The sequence below is a fragment of the Macaca mulatta genome, chromosome 11 (genome assembly GCF_049350105.2).
Source record: "Macaca mulatta isolate MMU2019108-1 chromosome 11, T2T-MMU8v2.0, whole genome shotgun sequence".
Lineage (NCBI taxonomy): Eukaryota > Metazoa > Chordata > Mammalia > Primates > Cercopithecidae > Macaca > Macaca mulatta.
This window is the reverse complement of record NC_133416.1, coordinates 132172475-132195399: the sequence shown is the minus strand read 5'-3', so window position 1 is coordinate 132195399 and position 22925 is coordinate 132172475. Positions and strand designations below refer to the sequence as shown.

Below are 22925 nucleotides of genomic sequence, written 5' to 3'. Positions count from 1 at the left end.
CTGTTTAGCCCAGTGCCTGCTGCAAGTAGCAAGTACTCAACATGATGCTAACATTTTCCAGTAAAGTGAAGCTTTCCTGTTCTTTAAGACTCAGTAATTTTTCTCTTCGATACGCGCCAAGGCAGAACTCTTGCACGTGTGCCCCAGGCGACATGACTGAGAATGCGTGCAGCGGCAGCATCTTCAAGCCTCAACAGGAAGCCCAGGCAGGCACGGTGGCTCATGCCTGTAATCCCAGCATTTTGGGAGGCCTAGGCGGGAGGATCACTTGAGCTTAGGAGTTCAAGACCACCCGGGGCAACATGTCGAGACCCCATCGACACAAAAAATACAAAAGTTAGCTGGGCATGGTGGTGTGTGCCTGTGCTCCCAGCCACTCGGGAGGCTGAGGCAGGAGGATCACCTGAGCCCAGGAGGTAGAGGCTGCAGTGAGCTGAGATCACACCACTGCACTCCAGGGTGGGTGGTGGGAGTGAAACCCTTTCCAAAAAAAAAAAAAAAAAAAAAAAAAAAAGGGCTGGGTGCAGTGGCGCACTCCTGTAATCCCAGCAGTTTGAAGAGGCTAAGGTGGGTGGATCACCTGAGGTCAGGAGTTTGAGACCCACCTGACTAACATGGTGAAACCCCGTCTCTACTAAAAAAAAAAAAAAAAAAATTAGCTGAGTGTGATGGTGCGTGCCTGTAATCCCAGCTACTTGGGGGGCTGAGGCAGGAGAATCGCTTGAATCCAGGAGGCGGAGGTTGCAGTGAGCCGATATTGTGCCACTGCACCCCAACCTGGGCAACAAGAGTGAAACACCATCTCAAAATAAATAAATAAATAAATAAAGCACAAAGGAAACCCTGTTCCATCACCCTCTGTTCCTTTCTTCCGCGGCCCCTGGCAGACACCAATCTACCGTCCAGCTCTATGGGTCTGCCTGGTCTGGACTTTCCATAGAAATGGGACCGGACACTGTGTGGCCTTCTGTGTCTAGCTTCTTTCACTCTGCATCATGTTTCGAGGTTCGTCCACTTTGCAGCGTGTGTCAGTGCTGAATCCGTTTTGTGGCTGGTCATATTCCATTGCATGGACAGACCTTGTGTGGTTTATGGAGTCGTCAGTGGGTTGACATTCGGGCTGTTTTCACTTCTTGGCGATTGCGAATAACGCTGCTATGCACATTTGTGTATAAGTTCTTATGTGGACGTGCGTCTTCGTATCTCTTGGGACTATGGACATTGGAGGCCAGAGCACTCCTCGTGATGGGGCCCGTCTGTGCACTGTGGGATGTTTTGCAGCATATCTGGAGCTGCAGCACCCTCTCCACCAGTTGTGACAGCCAAAAATGTCTCCAGACACTGCCAAAGTGCCCGGAGTCAATCTTGATTCAGGTAAAATCGAGACTCGTCTGTGGAGAGTTAAAAAGAAAAAACCTAGTCACAGAAGACAACATAAACCATGACCCTTGTGCTAGGAAGTTTAAAAACAACTATGACTCGATAATCAATTCTTTTTTTGTTTTTGAAAGTCTTGCTCTGTCACCCGGGCTGGAGTGCAGTGGCGTCATCTCGGCTCACTGCAATGTCTGCCTCCTGGGTTCAAGTGATTAGTGTGCCTCAGCCTCCCGAGTAGCTGCGATTATAGGCACCCACCACCACGCCCAGGTAATTTTTGTATTTTTAGTAGAGACAGGATTTCACCATGTTGGTCAGGCTGGTCTCGAACTCCTGACCTCAAGTGATCCTCCTGCCTTGGCCTCCCACGGAGTTACAGGTGTGAGCCACCACGCCCGGCCTGGTAATACATTCTTTAGGGTGAGCTTCTCAAAGTGTGTGGTCCCAGAGCTGCAGCAGCAACAGCTCCTGGAAACGTGTTGGCAATGCACATTCTCAGGCTCTACCCTAGACTTGCTGAGTTGGACGCTCTGGGCTGGGCCACAGTCTCCCAAGTGACTGAGCACACTGTCGTGTGAGAAGCACCGGTTCAGGCACAAACATGCACATGCCCAAAGCCCACAGTGAGGACAAAAGATGTGTTGATTAAATTGAGGAGTGGGGCTTACTTCTGGGGAGAGTCTGGGGGCAGATGTGTCCCTGTCTGAGTTATGTTCTGTTCTTGCATTGGGGGTAGTAGCTTCATGAGTGTCCATTATATTGTGAAACAAATTTGAAAGCAAAAAAAGAAATGAAGAAATAAACCCATAAAACAAAAACAGGTCAGGCTTCACCAGCCACGGGAGTGAGTCACAGGACAATGATTAATCTGATTTTATGCACCTGAGGTCATGAAAGAACTCATACGGACCATTACTACCATGTCCAAGTTTATTGATCAAGAGGGGAGTGAGGGCCCCGCTGCTGTCCACAGATAAGCTGTGGCCTCTGCTGTCCGTTGCCTCCGCTTTTCTCAGACGCCTCTGCCTCTGGGAATTAGGGGTAGTTGCTAAGATCTATTGAACAGTTGCTGTGCACCACGTCTGTTAGCTTAAGCCCTCACGCTGGTGCCTCTGAAGTCCGCTTTTACAGATGCGGAGACTGAGTATGAGGAGGTTCAGTGATTGCCCAAGGTGTGGAGGGGTTTGGGGTTGGAGCCGCAGGTGCACATCTGCCCACACTGGTCCTTTGCAGGGCTGAAGCAGGATTACTCTGAACATCCAAGTCAAGGCCTCCACGGGATTTCATCCAACAAAGGCCAAGTTCAAGGTGTCTTGGTTTCTTCTGAAATTGCCCTAATCTTGCCTGTTAAAGGCCTGGCTGACTTGTGCTGTTCTTTTTCCTGAAGAAGTCCCCAAAAGATGAAATCATAAAGCCCAGAGAGGTGAAGACATTGCCCAAGATCCACAGCAGAGGCAGATTCAAACCTGGCTCAGCTCCTCCAGGAATTCCTCCGAGCCTGCTGCATTTCCCCAATTCCCACAGAACTCAGGGGCGCAGGGACATGTCAGCAGAGCCCGTTTGCCTTCTAACCCAACACGATAGGTCACCAGCCCCTCATGGGCAGACCTCAGACCTTTGACTTTGTGTGTTCCTCCTCTCACCTCCCTGATCGTCTCCCGTCAGGTCAGTGTGAGCTGCGCGCACCTGAGGCATCCAACAGGCCCTCTGCATGTCAGTGGGCAGCTCAGTGAGGCAGCCTGCGGCTCAGGCACGGGGCCCTCTGAACGTTTGCCCTTGTCTCCCCCACTTCAAATTGTTCAGGGACAGAGACACCCAACTCTGTGAATTACACCGAAACCAGAAAGGTCCCACTCACTCCCTAAAAGAATAAATTAAAAGATGGCTAATGGCGACCAGACCCTTTCTATGTGCTCAGGACTCTGCCTGGAGGAATATATGCAACACACAAGAGCGCCTCTCTATCATTACTATCCTCCCCATTTTACAGAGAAGGAAACAGGCACAGAGAGGCTGAGTGACTGGCTCAAGGTCACACAGCTAAAAAGCGAGGGAGCCAGGATGTGAGTCCTCCTTGGGGTGGAAAGACTCCTGCGAGGGCTGTGGTTTTGGCTTCCCATGGGGGAGGCTGGGGAAAGAGGCCAGGAGGCCCCTGAGACTGTTTCTAGGTCTCTGTCACGTGGTTTCTCTTGGGTCAGCCAGCAGGGGTGGGCAGCTCTGAATGCAGGCCCAGCCCAGGCCAAGGAATGTCGAAGCGGCTGTGGCTCAGCGGGCCAGCCAGAGCGGAGGCTGGGGGAGGGAGTGGCGTCTTGGCAGCCGTGACAAATAGAAAACAGACTGTGTTTCCCTTTGCTTCCACCCCCAGCCGGGGGAGGGGATGCGCCGGAACCCAATTACCCACTTACAATGGATGCTCTATTGTGGAACAGGAGGCAAGGTCGGGGCAGGGGGAGCAGGCCCTGCCCGGGGCGCAGTGTCCCTGGCACGGCCCGTTGCTCGCCCGCCCTGGCTGACCTCCCTTCCTCCTGACTCTGCTGCCAGCCCCGCCGCCCCCTCTCCTAGCTCACAAAGACCCAGCGCCCTTTCCAAAAGTGGGTTTTCCTTGCAAGCAGCCTTGGCGCTCACTGTGGAGCCGCAAGGACTGTGGATCCTTGTCTGAGCACTAAAGTCCAGCAAAGGTTTCTGTCATTCATTCATTCCTCCCCCACCAGCCCCCTAATCTCTCTCCCCTCTCTATCTTGTTAATGATCTGGAAATATTTGAGCATCCAGGCAGCTTGGTTCCCATCGAGATCCACTCATTGATTCACTAAATATTTACTAAGCACCCACTATGTGCAGGCACTAAGAATCCGTTCATTTACCACTGTTTGTGGAGCACTTACTGTGCGTGAGGCACTAAACAGACTTGCATTCACTCGCCAGGTATTTGTGGAGCATCCACAGAGATACATATGTTTGTCCAGTATTTGTGGAGCACGTACTATGCGCCAGGGTATTCATTTACCAAGCGTTGGTGGAGCACCTGCTAGGCGCTGGGTGTTGAGGTGCCACAGTGAACAAGACAGACATGGTCTCTGCCCTCAGGCATCTTATGGTCCAGTGGGCAGGGGCAAACTCTTAACAACAATTCGATGTGATGTGCATTTATTGCACACCAACTGTGTGCAGGGTTCTTGGAGGGCAGGATTAGAGATACACGCTGGTCATGTGAACAGCCTGAGCATGAATCAGACCCAGATTGGGACTGGGGCGCTGACTGCATCACCAAAGGAGACTGACTTCACCTCTAGGACCTCAGTTTACTCAGCTGTAAAATTGGTGGTGGTGAGACTTAGCCAAGGGGCCTGGGAAATAGGAGTTTGCTTCTATTGCGGACAGCTGTTGCTTTTACCAGCCCAGCATCTGTTCCTCATGGTAACGGCGACCCGGGATCTTGTTGCGGGAAACACTTCTTTTTGTCTCTCACCATCGGTAGTTCAGGTGGGGCTGACCCCGCCTCCTTGGCTCCTGGAGGAGCACATGACCAAGGCTTGACCAATCAGGTCATCCCATCCTCTGACTGCAGTCATTGGTCCAAAGGAGGGTCACATGATGCAGTCAGGGCTCGGTGAGATTCTTGCCTTAGGAAGCTGGAGCCTGCCTGGGAATAAAACCAACCCAGAGGGCCAGGCGTGGTGGCTCACGCTTGTAATCTCAGCACTTTGGGAGGCCAAGGCAGGCAGATCACCTGAGGTCAGGAGTTCGAGACCCTGTCTCTACCAAAAAATACAAAATTTAGCTGGGCGTGGTGTGGGCACCTGTAATCCCAACTACTCGGGAGGAGTATTGCTTGAACCCAGGAGGCGGAGGTTGAGGTGAGCCAAGACTATGCCAGTGCACTCTAGCCTGGGCTACAAAAGCGAGACTACATCTGAAGAAAAAAACAAAACAACAACAAAAAAACCCTAGGGGAATGGAGAGAATGAGTCCTGGAGGTGCTATTGTGAGCCGCTGGATCCAATTGTGCCTGAAACTCACCCAACCCCTGGACTTTTCAGTAACATGAGCTGATAAGCTCTCTCTGTCGCTTCAGCCACTTTGAATTGGGAATTTTGTCACTTGCAGCTGGGAGCCCTGACTGATAAATAGGCCTTTTCTCTCCCCTTATTTCATAAAACACCACACGTGGAACAAGCAAAATTAATTCCCCTGCTTCCTCAACAGCCGGATGAGCAATGGCTAATGGTAGAGGCTGGGAATGACTCCTTTCTCCTTGGTGCATGAGGACATCTGTTCTCTGGCCGGCCCTGACCTCGCCTCACTGAGCTGGAGCAGAAATCACTTAACCTTCCAGGCCTCGGCGTTTAGAGGTTTGTGATGGATGGTGCTTGGCCTCGTGGGCAGAAATGGAAAATTCTCGGCCGTCTGATCTGCCCCTTTCTGCTTTTCACAGCTGGCCCCGGCAGAAGTCAGTGGCGGGATTCGGAGACGGCAAACGTGTTCCATCAAGGGCCAGGTAGTAAATATTTTAGGCTTTGTGGGTCACGAGGTCTCTGTTGTACATTCTTTGTTAGTTTTTGTTTTGTTTGTAAAAACTTTTTAAAATGTAAAGAATGACCAGGTGCGGTGGCTCATGCCTGTAATCCCATTGCTTTGGGAGGTCAATGCGGGAGGATCACTGAGGCCAGGAGTTTGAGACCAGCCTGGGCAATGTAGTGAGACCCAGTGTTTAAAACAAAAATTAGCCAGGCGTGGTGGCATGTGCCTGTAGACCCAGCTACTCGAGAGGCTGAGGTGGGAGGATTGCTTGAGCCCCGGAATTCAAGGCTGCAAGTGAGCTGTGATTGGGCCACGGCACTCCAGCCTGGGCAACAGAGCAAGACCCTGTCTTAAATAAATAAATAAATAAAAATTGTAAAAATGTAAAAATGATTCTTAGTGTGCAGCCTGTGAACTCTTCTCCTTTGTTACCAGCTGGATTTGCCTTACGGCTGCGGTGTGCTGGCCCCTGGATGAGGCCATGGTTCTGGGGAATCAGTGGCTCTTTTCTCTTTCCTGGGTTCTCTCCCTCCCTTTCTTCTCCTCTCTCTTTCTTTCTTTCCTTTTCTTTTCCCTCCCTCCTTCCTTTCTTTTTTCTCTGTTTCGTGAGATAGAAACCCCTGTTCTCACAAACCCAGGAAATATTCTGGAACTATTTTTGTGTCAAAACTCATCCTTAAAAGTAGCCCATCTCCTTTCTTGCCATTTCTCCCCGTGGCACGTAGTACAATTTGTAATTATAGATTTATTTCTTTAATTGTTTTGGGGGTATCTGTTTCCTTGTTCTGAAATAGAAACTCCATGAAGAAGGAAAGCTGGGGAAGGGGTGCTGAGTCTGGGTTTCCAGGCAATTTGGGGCTGATTTCAGCGAATAGGGGGCGGGACATGACATGGTAAACTTGACAAAGGGCAAGATGATGGCCTTGTAGCTGTGCGGGCAGAGCTGGGCGGGGCTGGTGGCTGCTGGAGTCGCCTTTGCACAGGTAGGCTCTGGCCACGACCCTGAGCCATGAGCGGAGGAGGGAGTGGGCTCCCGTCCCTGGAGGTGTGTAAGCAGAGGCCACAGCTCGCTAGGGCCAGCTCGCAGGCATGGTTCTGCTCCTAAAGCTGGATCTTTCCTCTGCCAGTGGATGCCCATCACTCTCTGGCTGCTTGAGAACTCCTGGCTACAATTTGCCAAGATTCGGATCTGGCTTCTTTAGGATTAAGGAGCTGTCAGGAGTCACAAGCAGAGACAGTCACGTGGGTTCTGAAGGTCCGCTCTCTGGGCACCCCAAGCTCAGAGTGTTCTAAGATCCCGAGCCATCCACAGGTTCCCTAACAGGACCCCTCTGGCCACTCCAAAAGGACCCACTGCCCGTGTTGGGGAGGCTCCCCATTTCAGGCACTGTAGACCAGTGAGGAGGAAGTGCCAGCTGGGTCTTGAGCTGAGTACGTCTGACCTGGGTGGAGAGTCCAGGCTGTGCAGCTCCACTGCCCCTCGGGAGTCTGCAAAGGGTCCCAGCGACTCAACCATCTGGACGCCCTTCCTACAGCTGCCTGTTCACCTTGGCTTACTCATGGTGGCAGGTGGTGTCTGCGGGAGCTCCAGAGCACTGGGCCCGGTGGAGCTGTGTCCCCAGCGGGTGCCCAGGGGTCAGACACACTGATCCACATCAGCATACTGTGCCCAGTGTTTATATCCAGGTTTCATTCCATTGGACAGGAGCCCAGATCATCGAGTTATTAAATATTTATAACGTCACTCATGCCTGGGCCTCTGTGGAGCAGTGCGACTGAAATCATTGATGTATTTTGAGATCCCCCCATTTCTCACTCAAATTCCTTGTCAGGATTCCCCTTAAGAGGAGGGGCTCAGATATGCCTTTTGTCAAGAGTCGATACCATTATTATCCCTATTCCACAGAGGGGAAACTGAGGCACAGGACTGTTAGGTGCCCAAGGTCCCAAGGCTTGGGTGCCCATTCATTCATTTATGTATTGTCGTGCCATTCAGTGATGGTGCTGGGGGTCAGAGGTGAACGCAGCCACCCCTGCCCCTGCTCATGGGGTCTGGCAGGCAGTTGGGGGAGTGGGGGCACAGCAGGAGGACTTGGCTAAAGTCCAGGAGTCCAGGAAATCTGTATGGTGTGGCCCAAGGATTGAGCACCCAGCCCTTGGGGGCAGCTCTGTCTGGGTCCAAATTCTGGGTCTGTCACTTACTACCCATGCCTCAGTTTCCCCACCTTAGCCTTTTGGTGAAGAGTACATTGTTGTTTGTATCTGTAATAGATGATACAGAGCCTGGCACGTTGTAAGTGCTGTATCCGTATCACCAGTGATCATGATAAATGCTAGTTGAGTACATGAACAAAAAGCAATGTTTCAGTTCAGTCCTTGAGCATCCATGAGTGACAGTAGCTAAAGTTTAGACTGTGTGGGGAACAGTGTGCCAGCTAGAGGGAACAGCATATGCAAAGGCCTGCCACACTGCTGTACCTGAATGCACGGAGGGCTGAGTGCAGGGCTCAGCGTGGATCTGTCGAGGGGTGAGGCCTGCCCTTCGGGGCCCACAGAGGATAAATCAGAAAAGAAGAGGCAGGTGTGTCTGGGGAGTGGGGCGCAGAAGAGAGGCAGGGAGCCTGCCTCAGACCACATGTCTCAGATGTACGTGGGAACAAGAATGGCAGTGACCTCGTCGTCGGGTAAAATGATAGCTCAGTTCTGGGGACCAGGACACACGGGCCTTCCTGGGAGGCTTCTCTTCTGACTCCTCTCCTCGCCCCGTGAAACCCTCCTTGCAGGGCCGTGGCCGCCGAACTCTGTGGCTGCGGAAAAGAGGAGGCTGCTGCCTCCTCCGGGTGTGCAGAGGGAGCCACTGTGACTTTCATCCGATGGCAAGCTGCTTCCTGACCAGAAATGACTCAGAAAGATTTGTCGGCAGAGCGCTGCAGCTGCCATCCCGGGATCAACTGGGAAGTGCTGGCTCTGGGTGGCAGGGCCCCTCACTGCCTACGAAAGTCAGGCTTTCTCCGGGACTTCTGTCTGGGTCACCTCTCTCTGAGGAAGCTGCCACCCCCAGAGGGAAATGACTGGCTTACCATTCACCCCTGGGAAATCCTGCCAAGGCTTCTCTCTGCCCTCTTGTTCTCATGATGGCCACTGAGGGAGGGCATGTAGGAGGGTGTTTATTCCGTCAGTAAATTGTTATTCAATCAACAAACATTTTCTCAGTGCCTCTTTTGCTAGGTGCTGATGAGACAAAGTTATAGGAGGTATTGTCTTTACTCTCAAGATTTCAGCCTCATGTGAGAGACACATGCAAGCTGGTAATTTCTCACAGTGAAATCTTTATGGATTGGGAGTTAATTCAGCCAGGCTCTCTGTTTGCAAATGATAAAACGAAACAAAGCAAAACAAAAGCCTCCAACTAGCTTAGGGGGAAAAAGGAAATTTAATCGTCATGATGTAACTGAAAAGTTAAGTATATACCTTCAGGTATAGCTTGATCCAGGGGCTCAAAACATTCACCAGGATTTACTTTCTCTCCATGTTGGCACCCTGCCTGCTGTGGTTCTGATTGCTATGGTAGGCAGAATAACCACCCCCAAAGATGTCCATGTCCTAATCCCAGGGAACATGTGAATATGTTACCTGACATGGCAAAAGGGCCCTTGTAGATCTAATTAGGTTACATATCTTGAGATGGGGGCTTCTCCTGGATTATCATAAGGGTGATGTAATCACAAGGTTCCTTAGCAGTGAAAGAGAAGCATGAGTCAGAGAGAGTTGTGACTGCAGAGGCAGAGGCAGGAGTGATGGCTTTGCTGGAAGGGGCCATGAGCCTAGGAGTACAGGCAGCCTCTAGAAGCTGGAAAAGGCACAGAATGGATTCTCCCCTGCAATTTCCAGAAGGAACACAGCCTTGCCAACATCTTGCTTTAAGTCCAGTGAGGCCTACTGTGGCCTTCTGACCTCTAGAACTGTGAGATAATACATTTGTGTTGTGTTAACTCACATGGGGGGGATGGAATGTTTTCTCCCTGGTTAACTCTGGCACAATTACCTAGCCCTCCCTCCGATAGGACCAGCTCGGGTCGCATGCCCGTCTTTGAGCCAGTCACCTGGCTAGCAGTGCTCTGATTGGCCAGGCCTGGGGCACAGGCTCTGCCCTTTCAGGGGATGGAGGCCACCTGACCATCCTGGACTGCGTGGAGGAAATTCAGAGTGATGCCCTCATTGAAAAGGAGAATGAGGCTGCATACAGTGGCTCACGCCTGTGATCTCAGCGCTTTAGGAGGCCAGTGTGGGAGGATTGCTTGAGCCCGACAGTTCCAGGCTGAGGTGAGCTATGATTGCACGACCACACTCCAGCCTGGGCAACAGAGCAGGACCCTGTCTCTTAAAAAAAGAGAGAAATGAATGCAGTGTACCCCAAAACAGTACTGCTCTCTGCAGCAGGGGAGGGAGAACTCTCACCTGGCTCTGATGAAGGAGGGAAGAGCACTGGGGGGCATGGGGAGACCTGAATTTTATTCGCCATTTCCGGTCTCATTCATGGGCTATGTGACCTTGTGTAGGTGGTGCAACCTCTCTGGCCCTCCATTTCTGCACCTGTAAAATGGCGCTGATAGTCACAGCCTTGCGTCTTCCTGGGCTGGGATCATCCTTGAGCGAAAGGCTGGCTTGGAAGGAGCCCCGTTGCCGTGCAGCCAGCACTCTCCGGGGCTCCTGGAGGGTGAGCATGCTTGTGCCTGGGCAGCCTCTCGTTTGTTTTCTCAGTGGTTTTGCTTTATCGGGGCGTTAAATGGAATCTTCATCCTGTGACTCGGACTTCAAAAGAGATGCGTGACCTCCTGGGTTAAGCTGCTTGGGGCTGCTGGTGCCGGGTGAGAAAGCAAGGCGGTGCCTTCCGTGTGTCGTCCCAGGGCCCCCAGCTCAGGCCGCCTGCTTCTCTTGCTGACCTTGGCCACCGCCATCTCCATTTGTCGGGGTTTCTATTGGAGTAGGAGCGCTGGAGCTTTGGCCTGTTTGTTGAGAAGGAAAGGGCTTCTCTAGCCAGCTCGCCTTCCAGTTTGGTTCAGAGCAGGTGCCCAGGGTCACATGCCACATTAATCAGGACTGATTGGCTGCAATGGCAGAAAGTCATATCAGATGGTTGCAAAGCCCAGCTCCACTGCCTATTAGCTGTGTGACCCTGGGCAAGTTACTTAACCTCTCCGAGCCTTGGTTTCTTAATCTGTAAAATGGCGATGATAATAGTATTTACCGCACAGCATTGTTCTGAGGATGAAATAAATTGATAGAAAGTGCTAGAACACATCTGGCACGTAGCAATGCTCCAGAAACGTCAGATCTTATTACTCACCGGCCTCTCCTCATAGTGAGGTTGGAGCAGGTACGCGGGTTGTCTGATTACACTTTGGATAGAAAAGGCCATCCTGTCATCTCGCCTGTCTCGTCCTCCCACAGCAGGGGGAAACAGCCGGGGCCTGACCAGCACATGGTCCTGAGCAGGGGCCTGGGGACGGCCTCGGGCCCTTGGGAGGTACAGGGGTAGGCCACCTTGCTGTTGGGTGGCAGCCAGGGAAGGGTTAGTGACAGCTCACGTCCTGGAACTTTCTGTGGAAGCTGGATCTAGAGTAGAGAGTTTGTGAGATGACCCTGGCCTCACACTGGTTACCAGACAGCTTCATTCCCACACATTCCAGGAGTGGGGTGTCATCCTCCCAACCACCCTCATGCTAGCTTCCTGCCCACGGGAAATAGGCCTCCGAGTGGCTAGCTGGCTCCCTTAATTGCCTCCATTTAGCCCTTATCATGATCTTTGAGGTGTTACTGTTCCCATTTTACAGATGGGGAAACTGAGGCCCAGAGAGGTGAAGTCACTTGCCCAAGGGCACACAGCTAGGAAATGGCAAGGTTGAGGCCTGCTTGGCTCTTTGGCCTTAGCTGGGAATTCTGATGCAGTTTGGCTTCCTGTGCTATCACTATTGACCTTGAGGTGGGCTAGGAATCCTTCTAGTCACTGCGCAGATGCAGACCTAGCCTCTCTCCAGCCCAGGGCTCTGACTTAGACGAGGGCACCAGAAAAATGGGATTTTCCTTCTACACGACCCACGTTAGAGGGTTAAGGTTAGGGATTTATCCCCAGCTCTCCTGGCAAATTAAATGGCACCTATGCTCAGTGTGCTGCCAGGGACTGTGGTGAGTTCAAGAGTGTCTGGACGGGTGCTGGCAGGGAAGGGGCGTTTGAGCAGAGCTCTGGGAGATGGGTAAGAAGTGGCTTTGAAGAACTGACCGGATTGGTTAGCATGCCTCAACTGTAGGTAACAGAAAGCCCAGCACACTATGGCATAGATGACAAGACCATTTAACTTAAGAAGTCCAGAGGTATGAGTTTCCAGGTGTGGCTCAGCCCCTCAGTGATGTTGTCGAAGACCAGGCCATTCAGTGCCTATGACACTGCCATCTTTCTTGCCTCAGGGTCCCAACATGGCTGCAGCTGCTCCAGACATCAATTCTTTACACCGCAGCCTCTCAAACTGGAAGAAAGGGGCTGGGTGGGGAGAAAGGAGGTCTTCTTTGTGTGTTTCTCTTATATCAGGAAGAAAAATCTTTCCCTGAGGTCGCAGCAGACTTCCTTTGATGTCCCCTTGGTCAGAAGTGAGTCACATGACCACACCAAGGCCAGTCTGTGGCAAAGCAGTGCAGAATGATCATCCCGCTGGCTCACCACGGAGCTGGGCCTGGGGCTGCTTCTGTAAAACTGGGGGCATGGACAGTGGTATTGGGGCTGTGTCTGTTCATGGACAGGCACTCATTGAGCGCTTACTGTATGCCATTCACCCTTATTACTGCCATACCAAAAGAAAGATCAAAGTGAAATGTTTTGGAGGCCTCTTGTTTAACTCTCACATTTTACCAAAGGGAAAACTGAGGCCTGGGGTGCCTTGGCGACTTCATAAGTCACCCAGCGGGTTACTGGCAGAATGCTTGCCTGTCTGTCCCTGGAGCTCTCAGGAGGACCTCAGCAAGTGGTGGATGGGTGGGTGGATGTGTGGGTAAGTGGGTGGGTGCGTGCGTGGGTGCGTGGGTGCATGGGTGAGTGATGCGTGGGTGCATGGGTGGTTGGGTGCGTGGGTGGGTGGATAAATGTTCTCATGGACCTGCTGGGTGAAGACAGGAGTCCGAAATTGTGGTGGTGACCACAGCACCACGCTGTCTAACTATCTGACTTCCATCCCTCCTGCTGCTGCCTTAGCTCTTTGTGGGTACACCTTCATGCCAGGGCAGAGAGAAGCTGGTCGCCACCCTTTTCGTGGTCTGTTTCTTTAAACCAAGTGTCACTTCCACTTCTGGGAAGCTTGCCAGGCCCTGTCCTGGGTGGCCCTGGGGGGCAAGTTGGGCGGGTGGGCCTCAGCTCCCAGGAGGTATTGAGAGGCCCAGGCAGTGGGAAACCCTGGGCACAGTCCCAGGGAGAGCTGTGCCAGGAGGCAGCAGCGGGGAGGGCTGGGCGGCGGGGTGGGAAGCGTTTGGGGATTCAGTTCCTGTCACTGCCCTGAGGTTCCCTCACATCTGGGGGAGCCTTGAGAGATGATGGGGGGCCCTGGAGCTCCTTGCAGAGCCCGAGGCACTGCGGGCACGCTTAGGTTCTAGCCAGAGCTGAGCTTCTCAAAACTGCACACAGCTCAACTGAGAATTTTGTTAAAATGCAGTTCTGCTTCAGCAGGCCTAGGGTGGGGCCTGAGACTGCGTTTCCAACATGCTCCCAGAGTACCTGGGGCTGCTGATCCATGGAGGACACTTTGAGGAACACGAGTTTAAAGCAATGCTCGCAAATATTTATTATTATTTTTTTTGTATTTTATTTATTTTAATTTTTTGAGATGGAGTCTCATTCTATCATCCAGGCTAGAGTGCAGTGGCATGATCTTGGCTCACTACAACCTCTGCCTCCTGGGTTCAAGCAATCCTCCCACCTCAGTCACCCAAGTAGCTGGGAGTACAGACATGTGCCACCATGCCTGGCTAATTTTTGTATTTTTAGTAGAGACAAGGTGTCACCATGTTGGCCAGGCTGGTCTCAAACTCCCGACCTCAAGTGATCCTTCCACCTTGGCCCTCCAAAATGCTGGGATTACAGGCATAAGCCACTGCTCCTGGCCTGTTTGCAAATATTTTAAAACACAACCCCTGGTAAGAAGTACATCTTATGTTGTAACCCTGCACATATACATGTGCGTGTGCATGCACGCGCACACACACACACACACACACAAAACTATAATAAAAGCTTCAGGAACTCACTCCCTGGTTTGCCAAGGGTCACATGGCATAGTAATCAGGACTTACTGCTTGCAAGTGACAGAAAGTCAAATCAAGGGGGTTCAAATCCCAGCTCTCCCACTTCCCAGCTGTGTGACCTTGGGCAAGTCACTTAACCTTTCTGAGCATTAGTTTTTTAATCTCTAAAATAGAGGCCACCTTCTGTGGGCAGCTGGATTTCTTATCTATTTACCCGCAGCAGCCACTGGGAATTCCCCAAGGGCTCTGTGCTGCTGGGGGACTGGATTTTCTATCCCACCCAACTGAGTCTAGTCCTGACTCTTCCACCCTTGGGCCTTCCCTCTTCTGGTTCTGTGAAGTGGCAGCTGCCGGCCACCTCCCAGGCCCTCCCCAGGCTCCTGAGTCCGGCCTTCTCCTGGCTGGTCCCTGCTTTCATCTGAGCCTTTCCCGAATCACCTGATTGCATCTGCTTCATGCAGGGTGAGGACTTCACAATTTGTGCTGTAAATTGCCCAGTGGAGGATTCTGCTCAGACAGTGGACTCCATCCTGAGGAACTCTGGGCGATCCCTGGACTGGCCCCCTCTGGGTTTAGCATTTGCACCAGGCCAAGCCCCCCCCCAGAAGCTTTGTCTTCTGTGGTAGGCAGAATCCTGCAGCGTCCCCTAAGCCCCTCTGCCCTGGTGTCCATGCCTGGGATAATCCCTCCCTTGAGTGAGAATGCGATGGGATAGTTGTTCCCTCGATCAGGTGATGACATGTGACAAAAGAGTGATGGTGTAGTCACTCCCAGGACTGCATGACACCATGGGGAAGTCGCAGTAGCAGAGGAGCTCCCGGCGGTTTTGAAGAAGTCAGCTCCTGTGCTGCAAGCGGGGACCTGAGAGCCGAGAGCCAGCCCTGGTGACAACCAGCGGGAAAGCGGGGGCTCCCATGCCCCCCGCAGGCTGCCTCCCTATACCAGACTCTGAAAAAGAACGCTGGCCAGGAGCGGTGGCTTGTGCCTGTAATCCCAGCACTTTGGGAGGCCGAGGTGGGCTAATCACTTGAGTCCAGGAGTTTGAGACCAGCCTGGGCAATGTAGTGAGAGCCTGTCTCTACAAAAAATACAAAAAGTAGTCAGGCATGGTGGCGCACACCTGTGATCCCAACTATTCGGGAGGCTGAGGTAGGAGGATCTCTTGAGCCCAAGAGCTCAAGGCTGCAGTGAGCTGAGGTCACACCACTGCACTCCAGTCTGAAGGACAGAGGGAGATCTTGTCTCAAAAATAAAAAGAAGGCCGGGCACGGTGGCTCATGCCTGTAATCCCAGCACTGTGGGAGGCCAAGGCGGGTGGATTGCTTGAGATTAGGAGTTCGAGACCAGCCTGCCAACATGGTAAAACCCCGTCTCTACTAAAAATACAAAAATTAGTCAGGTGTGGTGGCGCACACCTGTAATCCCAGCTACTCGGAAGGCTGAGGCAGGAGAATTGTTTGAGCCCAGGAGGCTGAAGTTGCAGTGAGCTGAGATTGTGCCACTGCACTCCAGCCTGGCTGACAGAGTGAGACTCTGTCTCAAAATAAATAAATAAATAAATAAATAAATAACTGTCTCAAAATAAATAAATAAATAAATAACTGTCTCAAAATAAATAAATAAATAAATAAATAACTCTGTCTCAAAATAAATAAATAAATAAATAACTCTGTCTCAAAATAAATAAATAAATAAGATAAAATAAAATAGGAATGCTTCCAAAGAGCCCTGCCTGACACCTCTGCTTGTCACTCACTGACGACCCGTGTCTGCAGGGGAGGGTGGCACGGGCAATCTTCAGTAGGGCACATTGTCACCCCTGAAAACATCAAAGGTTGGAGCCAAACTCCTGAGCCAAAGACCGGGTACGGTCTGGTCAGGGTACAGTGGCTCACGCCTGTAATCTCAGTGCTTTGGGAGGCCGAGGTAGGAAGATTGCTTGAGGCCAGGAGTTCGAGACCAGCTTGGGCAACATAGCAAGATCCCATCTCTATTTTTTAAAAAACAAAACAAACCTAAAAACAGCTTCTCAACTGCTCTGTCTCCAGGGTTTCTGGAAAAAAAGTAAAAATTCTCAAGCAAAGCCTAAGATGTGCTCTTGCTATACCTGGACTTAATACCAAATCCACATGGAGCCAAGCACAGCCAGACCCCCCAGCCACATCTGCCCACGACCTCAGGTACCCAGCGTCTCGCCGGCCACGCAGCCCTTCCTGTTCCTGGAGCCCACCTGGTTCCTTCCCACTTCAGGGTTTCTGTACTTGGTGTTCCTCCGTCTGAACCCATTTCCTGCCGTCTTTGCAGAGCTGGCTCCTCATCAGTTTTCAGCTCAAGGTCGGCTTCTCAGAGAAGCCTTCTCTGACCTTCAGGTAAAGAAGCCAAACTCTGCATCACAGCACGAAGTGTTCTCTGCCGTTGCTGCATTTATTTGCTTTCTTGTTGATTGTCTTTCCTTCCCCAGGAGGCCGCCGGTTCTAGTGGAGGGAGCTTGTTCCCCACCACCTTCTGGGAACTCAGAGAAGGCCCAGGCACATGGTGGGCTGAACGAAGGAAGGTGATCACAGACTGTGCATCACAGATGGAGCGAGGCCCAGGGGCCTCCCCCGGCTGGGAGGAGACGGGAGGGGACGCGCCGTTATTGGATTGTTTCTAAGCTTCCCTTCATCTTCAGAGCCGGGTTCAGGAGTTGCTAAGATGTTTCCCCCAGGGAAATGAAAAAAGAGTTCTTTAAAAGTGAGCGAGAGCAAGAGAGTGAGAGAGCGTGCTCAGACTGAATGGCAGTGGCTGCCTGGACTGGGGCCAGTGGCAAGGTGGATTTGAGCGGCCCCTGGCCCCAGCTCCACACCTGATATCTCAGTGGGGAGTGGGGAGCAGAGGCCTGGGACCCCCACTCAGAAGCCTCATGGGTAGGGCTCCTGGAGGTCACCCCTTATTCCCACCTGTGACTCTCATTGGGTCCTCTTGGGGCCTAGAGGACATTTGGGAACTGAGACCTGGTGTTTGGGACGAGGCTGCCTGGCCCATCTCTCATCTTTTGCCATGTCACTTTGGGTGAATTCTCAGGCCAGCAAGCCAGACATTCCTGAGATAGCCACCAATTCCATTAAACAACAGTCTGTGAGCCAGGCAGGCCTTGGTGGTCAGCTACTTAGCGAGCATTACCTCCTTTTCCTCTCGAACGGTCTGGATTTTATTTAGGGAATGAGTCTCCCTGTCCCAGGGAATTGATCACAATAGATCTAAGGGAATCCTGTTTCTTGGTGGTTTAGGGTGGGCATGAGACCAAGCTCTAGCAAGCGAAATGTTAGGGAAACTCGGCTGGGGGCAGATTTTAATAGGAGAGAAACGAGAAGAAAGTGCCTCTTGCTGCCTCTCTTCCTTCCTGCTTGGCTCACTGGGTGAGGGTGAGGGTGTGTTGTCTGGAGCCACAGCAGCCACTTTATGACTATGAGAGAAAGCATGGCTGACCCACTGAGAATGGTGGAGCAGAAAGCTGGGAAGCTCCTAGGCTCTTGATGATATTGTGGGGTCGAAATCATCCTGAGACTGCCCTTCCCTAGGCCTTCTGTTATATGAGTGTCTTAGTTCAGGCTGCTGTTATGCCAGCAGTCCCCAGCCTTTTTGGCACCAGGGACCAGTTCTGTGGAAGACAATTTTTCCACAGCCTGTCGGTGGGGAGGATGGTTTCAGGATGAAACTTCCACCTCAGACCACCAGGCATTAGATTCTCGTAAGGAGCAGGCAACCTAGATCCCTCACATGCGCAGTTCACAATAGGGTTTGTGCACCTATGAGAATCTAGTGCCGCCACTGATCTGACAGGAGGTGGAGCTCAGGTGGTAATGCTCGCTTGCCTGCTGCTCACCTCCTGCTGTGTGACCCAGCTCCTGACAGGCCATGGACTGGTACCGGTCTACGGCCCGGAGGTTGGTGACCCCTGTGTTATATATTACCATAGACTGGTGGCTTATGAACAACAGAACTTTACTGCTCAGGCTGGGTGCGGTGGCTCACACCTGTAATCCCAGCATTTCGGGAGGCCAAGGTGGGCAAATTGTTTGAGCTCGGGAGTTTGAGACCAGCTTGGGCAACGTGGTGAAACCTTGTCTCTACAAAACATACAAAAAATATTAGCTGAGCGCGTTGGTGCACACCTGTAGTCCCAGCTACTTGGGAGGCTGAGGTGGGAGGATTGCTTGGGCTTGGGAGGTCAAGGCTGCAGTGAGCTGTGGTCATGCCACTGCACTCCAACCTGGGCAACTAGAGTGAGACCTTGTCTCAATTTCTTTTTTGAGACAGAGTTTCACTCTTGTTGCCCAGGCTGTAGGGTGGTGGCGTGATCTTGGCTCACTGCAACCCCAGCCTCCCCAGTTCAAGCGATTCTCCTGCCTCAGTCTCCTGAGTAGCTGGGATTACAAGCATGTGCCACCACGCCTGGCTCATTTTTTTGTAGTTTTAGTAGAGATGGGGTTTCACCATGTTGGCCAGGCTCGTCTCAAACTCCTGACCTCAGGTGATCCTCCCAAAATGCTGGGATTACACACGTGGGCCCTGCACCCAGCCAAAAAATTTTTTATTGCTCACAGTTCCGGAGATTGAGAAGTCCAAGACCAAGTCACTGGCAGATTCGATGTCTGTTGAGGACCCACATCCTGGTTCATAGATAGTGGCTTCTTGCTGTTTTTTAACATGGCAGAAGGTGTAACGGAACTCTCTGGGGTCTCTTTTAAAAGGGCAGTATATGAGGCCATTCTCATGTCACTATAAAGAAATGCCTAAGACTGGGTAACATGAAGAAAAGAGGCTTAATTGGCTCACGGTTTGTAGGCTGTACAGGAAGCATGGCATTGGCATCTGTTCTGCTTCTGGGGAAGCCTCAGGAAGCTTCCAATCGTGGCAGAAGGCAAAGGGGGAGCCGGCAGATCACATGGCCAGTGTGGGAGCAAGGGGGTGGGGTAGGCACCACACACTTTTAAACAATCAGATTGTGCGAATTCACTCACAGTCACAAGGACAGCAGCAAGGAGATGGTGCTAATCCATTCATGAGAAATCCACCTCCATGATCTAATCCCTCCCACCAGCCCACACCTCTAATATTGGGATTATATTTATTTATTTTTTTTGAGACAGGGTCTTACTCTGTTGTTCAGTCTGGAGTGCAGTGGTGTGATCTCAGCTCATTTCGACCTCCACCTGTGATCCTCCCACCTCAGTCTCCCATGTAACTGGAACTACAGGCGTGCACTATCACGCCTGGCTATTGTTTTGTAATTCTTTTTTTTGTAGGGACAGGGTTTCGCCATGTTGCCCAAGCTGGTGTCAAACTCTTGGACTCAAGTGATCTACCCACCTTCACCTCCCAAAGTGTTGGGATGACAGGCGTGACCCACCCACCTTGACCTCCCAAAGTGTTGGGATTACAGGCATGAGCCACCGCACCCGGCCTCGGGGAGTACATTTCAACATGAGATTTGGGTGGGGAAAATATCCAAACTAGATCAGGCACTAATCACCTTCATGGGGACGCCACCTTCATGACGCAATCATCGCCAAATTAGACAGCTCCTAATACCACCCCATTGGGAGTTAGGATTTTAATATAGGAATCTGGGAGAGATGCAGACATTCAATCCACAGCAATGAAAGTATTACATTTCCTCATAGCTGTTACTCAAAGCCTGAAGGATCCCAATTTATCCATGGCTTCTGTGTGTGGGCATCTCTTCTCCCTGGACTTCTCTTTCCTGCCTCCTCCCCACTCAACTAACTTTTTTTTTTTTGAGACAAATCCTTACTCTGTCACCCAGGCTGGAGTGCAATGGCGCGATCTCAGCTCACTGCAACCTCTGCTACCTCCCTGGTTCAAGCAATTCTCCTGCCTCAGCCTCCCCAGTAGCTGGGACTACAGGCATGTGCCACTACGCCCAGTTAATCTTGTATTTTTAGTAGAGACGAGGTTTCACCATGTTGGCCAGGCTGGTCTCGAACTCCTGACCTCAGGTGATCCACCCGCCTTGGCCTCCCACAGTGCTGGGATTACAGGTGTGAGCCACTCTGCCCGGCCAACCAACTAGTTCTCAAGAAGTCATTTACTCAGGGGAGCGTGCCCTGATTCCCTCTCCACAAGAACAGGTCACGCTTCTCTGCCTCACAGACTCCTGGCATCTCATGCACTGAAAGGCCCTGTAACCGCACAGTTGTTAAGTGTCAGTCTCACCCTGAAACTGGACATACCACAGGAGCAGCGACTGTGCTTGCTTCTGCTCCTGGCACAGTGCCCGGTGCTTCATGGGTCTTCAGTAAATATTTGTTGAAAACATGAATGAATATTCCGGACCTTAAAGATCTCACAGTCCAAAATCAAAATGTGATACTCCAGCACCAGCTAGCATGACTGAAATGAAAAAGACTGACGCCCTCCAGCACCGGGAGAATTCAGAGGGCCTGGAACTCACACACAGCTGGAGGGAATGTGAAATCATGTAACTACACTGGAAAACAGTTTGGCAGTTTCTTAAGTTAATCATACACTTCCAGTATGACCCCACCATCCCCCTCCAAGAGAAATGACAGCATCTGTCGACACAGAGACTTGTACACAAATGTTCATTGCTGCTTTCTTGTCACAGCCAAAAACTGGAAATAAACCAACACCCTGTCAGCAGGCGAGTGGGTCAGCACATGGTGGTATATCCTTACAATGAACTACTGATGTGCACAGCAACATAAATGATATGGTCTGGCTGTGTCCCCACCCAAATCTCATCTTGAATTGTAGCTCCCATAATTCCCACAGGTTGTGGGAGGAACCCGGTGGGAGAGAATTGAATTGTGGGCCGGTTTTCCCCATGCTATTCTTGTGGTAGTGAGTAAGTCTCAAGAGATCTGATGGTTTATAAGGGGTTTCCCATGTTGCTTGGCTCTCTCTCTTGTCTGCCACCATGTAAGATGTGCCTTTCACCTTCTGCCATGATTGTGAGGCCTCCCCATCCACATGGAACCATCAGTCCATTAAACCTCTTTTCTTTATAAATTACCCAGTCTCAGGTATGTCTTTATCAGCAGCGTGAAAATGGACTAATACAATAAATGACTCTAAAGATACCTACGCTGAATGAGAGAAGAGCCAGGCAAGAAAAGAGGACATTTTGGGAATGAACTGGGGGCGGGGACAGAGGATTCAGAGTAGAAGTCCGAGTTCTTACAAAGCCCCACGAGGTCATGGGGTCTGGCCCTGGGACTGTTCTGGTTTCCTTTCCTATCTCTTCTCCCATCCTCTGTCCACTCCAGCCCACCCGGCCTCTGCTCTGCTTCCTGAACACACCAGGCATGCTTCCACCTCAGGGCCTTCGCACTGGCTGTTCCCTCTGCCTGGGACACTCTTCTGCCAGACCCAAACATGGCTCAGATCTCCACGGCCTTCAAGTCTTTGCCAAACATCACCTCTTCCGAGAGGCCTGTCCAAATCTCCTCTCTAACTAAAAGCACTCCCAACCTCCCTTTAGTTTCTGTGTTCTTTCTTCGCATTTACTATCAGGTGGATGTATGCACACACACCTACCCCCAGTGTGGATGTGTCTCAAAATAATTCGCTAAATGAATTCGCTAAAGGAAAGAGGACCTACTGTGGGATTCTGCTGACATGAAACGATGCCATTTACACATAGTTTCATTGTCTCCTCCATTTAATTAATTAATTAATTTATTTTTTGGAGATGGAGTTTTGCTCTGTTGCCCAGACTGGAGTGCAGTGGTACAATCTTGGCTCACTGCAACCTCCATCTCCCAGGTTCAAGCAATTCTCCTGCCTCAGCCTCCAGAGTAATTGGGATTATAGGCGCCCGCCACCACACTCGGCTAATTTTTGTATTTTTAGTAGAGACAGGGTTTCATCATGTTGGCCAGGCTGGTCTTGAATTCCTGGCCTCATGTGATCTGCCCGACTCCGCCTCCCAAAGTGCTGGGATTACAGGCGTGAGCCACCGCACCTGGCCTGTCTCCTCCATTTAAAACGGCATTGGCCAAAATAATAGCCACTGGTCATGTGTGGCTATCAGGCGCTTGAAATGTGGCTATCGCGACTGAGGAACTGAATTTTATGTCTTCATATCTTTGTTTTAATTAGTTTAAATTAAAAATTAAAAACCGAAGCAGTTTTGCCAATGTGGATGTGAATATTAAAGGAAGATGATTTTTTTGATACTCAGTTCTTGGAAGACTTTTAAGTCTCTACGGGGCAACTTCAGTAGATTAATGCACCTTTTCAACTGTCAGTTTTACAGAATCAAAATGCAGATCAAATATTTCCGATGAGAATTTAGTGTCCACATTGAGATGGGCTCTAAGTGTGGAATACACGGTGGGTTCCAGAAAGTTAGGATGAAACAAATGCGTGTAAATAGCTCAGGGATTAATTCTTTATGTGGAGTGCGTGCTGAAAGGATAATATTTTGGATCAATTAGATTAAATTAAAATTAATCTCATCTGTTTTTTTCACGTTCTATTTTTATTTATTTATTATTTTCAAGACAGAGTCTTGCTCTGTTGCCCAGGCTGGAGGGCGGCAGCACGATCAGGGCTCACTGCAGCCTCAACCTCCCAGGCTCAAGGGATCCTCCTGTCTCAGCCTCCCAAGTAGCTGGGACTACAGGTGCAGGTGTCACTATGCCCTGCTAAATTTTAAAATGTTTTGTAGAGATGGGGTCTCACTGTGTTTCCCAGGCTGGTCTTGAATTCCTG

At 51.1% G+C, this 22925-nt stretch overlaps 1 long non-coding RNA gene across 1 annotated transcript in view; it reads left to right on the top strand.

Moving 5' to 3' along the window:
- The first annotated feature begins 4997 nt into the window (after nucleotides 1–4997).
- LOC114670987 (uncharacterized) overlaps nucleotides 4998–22925 on the top strand; it is a 66814-nt gene continuing 48886 nt past the window's right edge. Inside the window, exons 1-2 of the long non-coding RNA XR_003720863.2 lie at nucleotides 4998–5728; nucleotides 5812–5874. This is a non-coding gene — a long non-coding RNA (uncharacterized LOC114670987). The remainder of the gene's footprint in view (nucleotides 5729–5811; nucleotides 5875–22925) is intronic.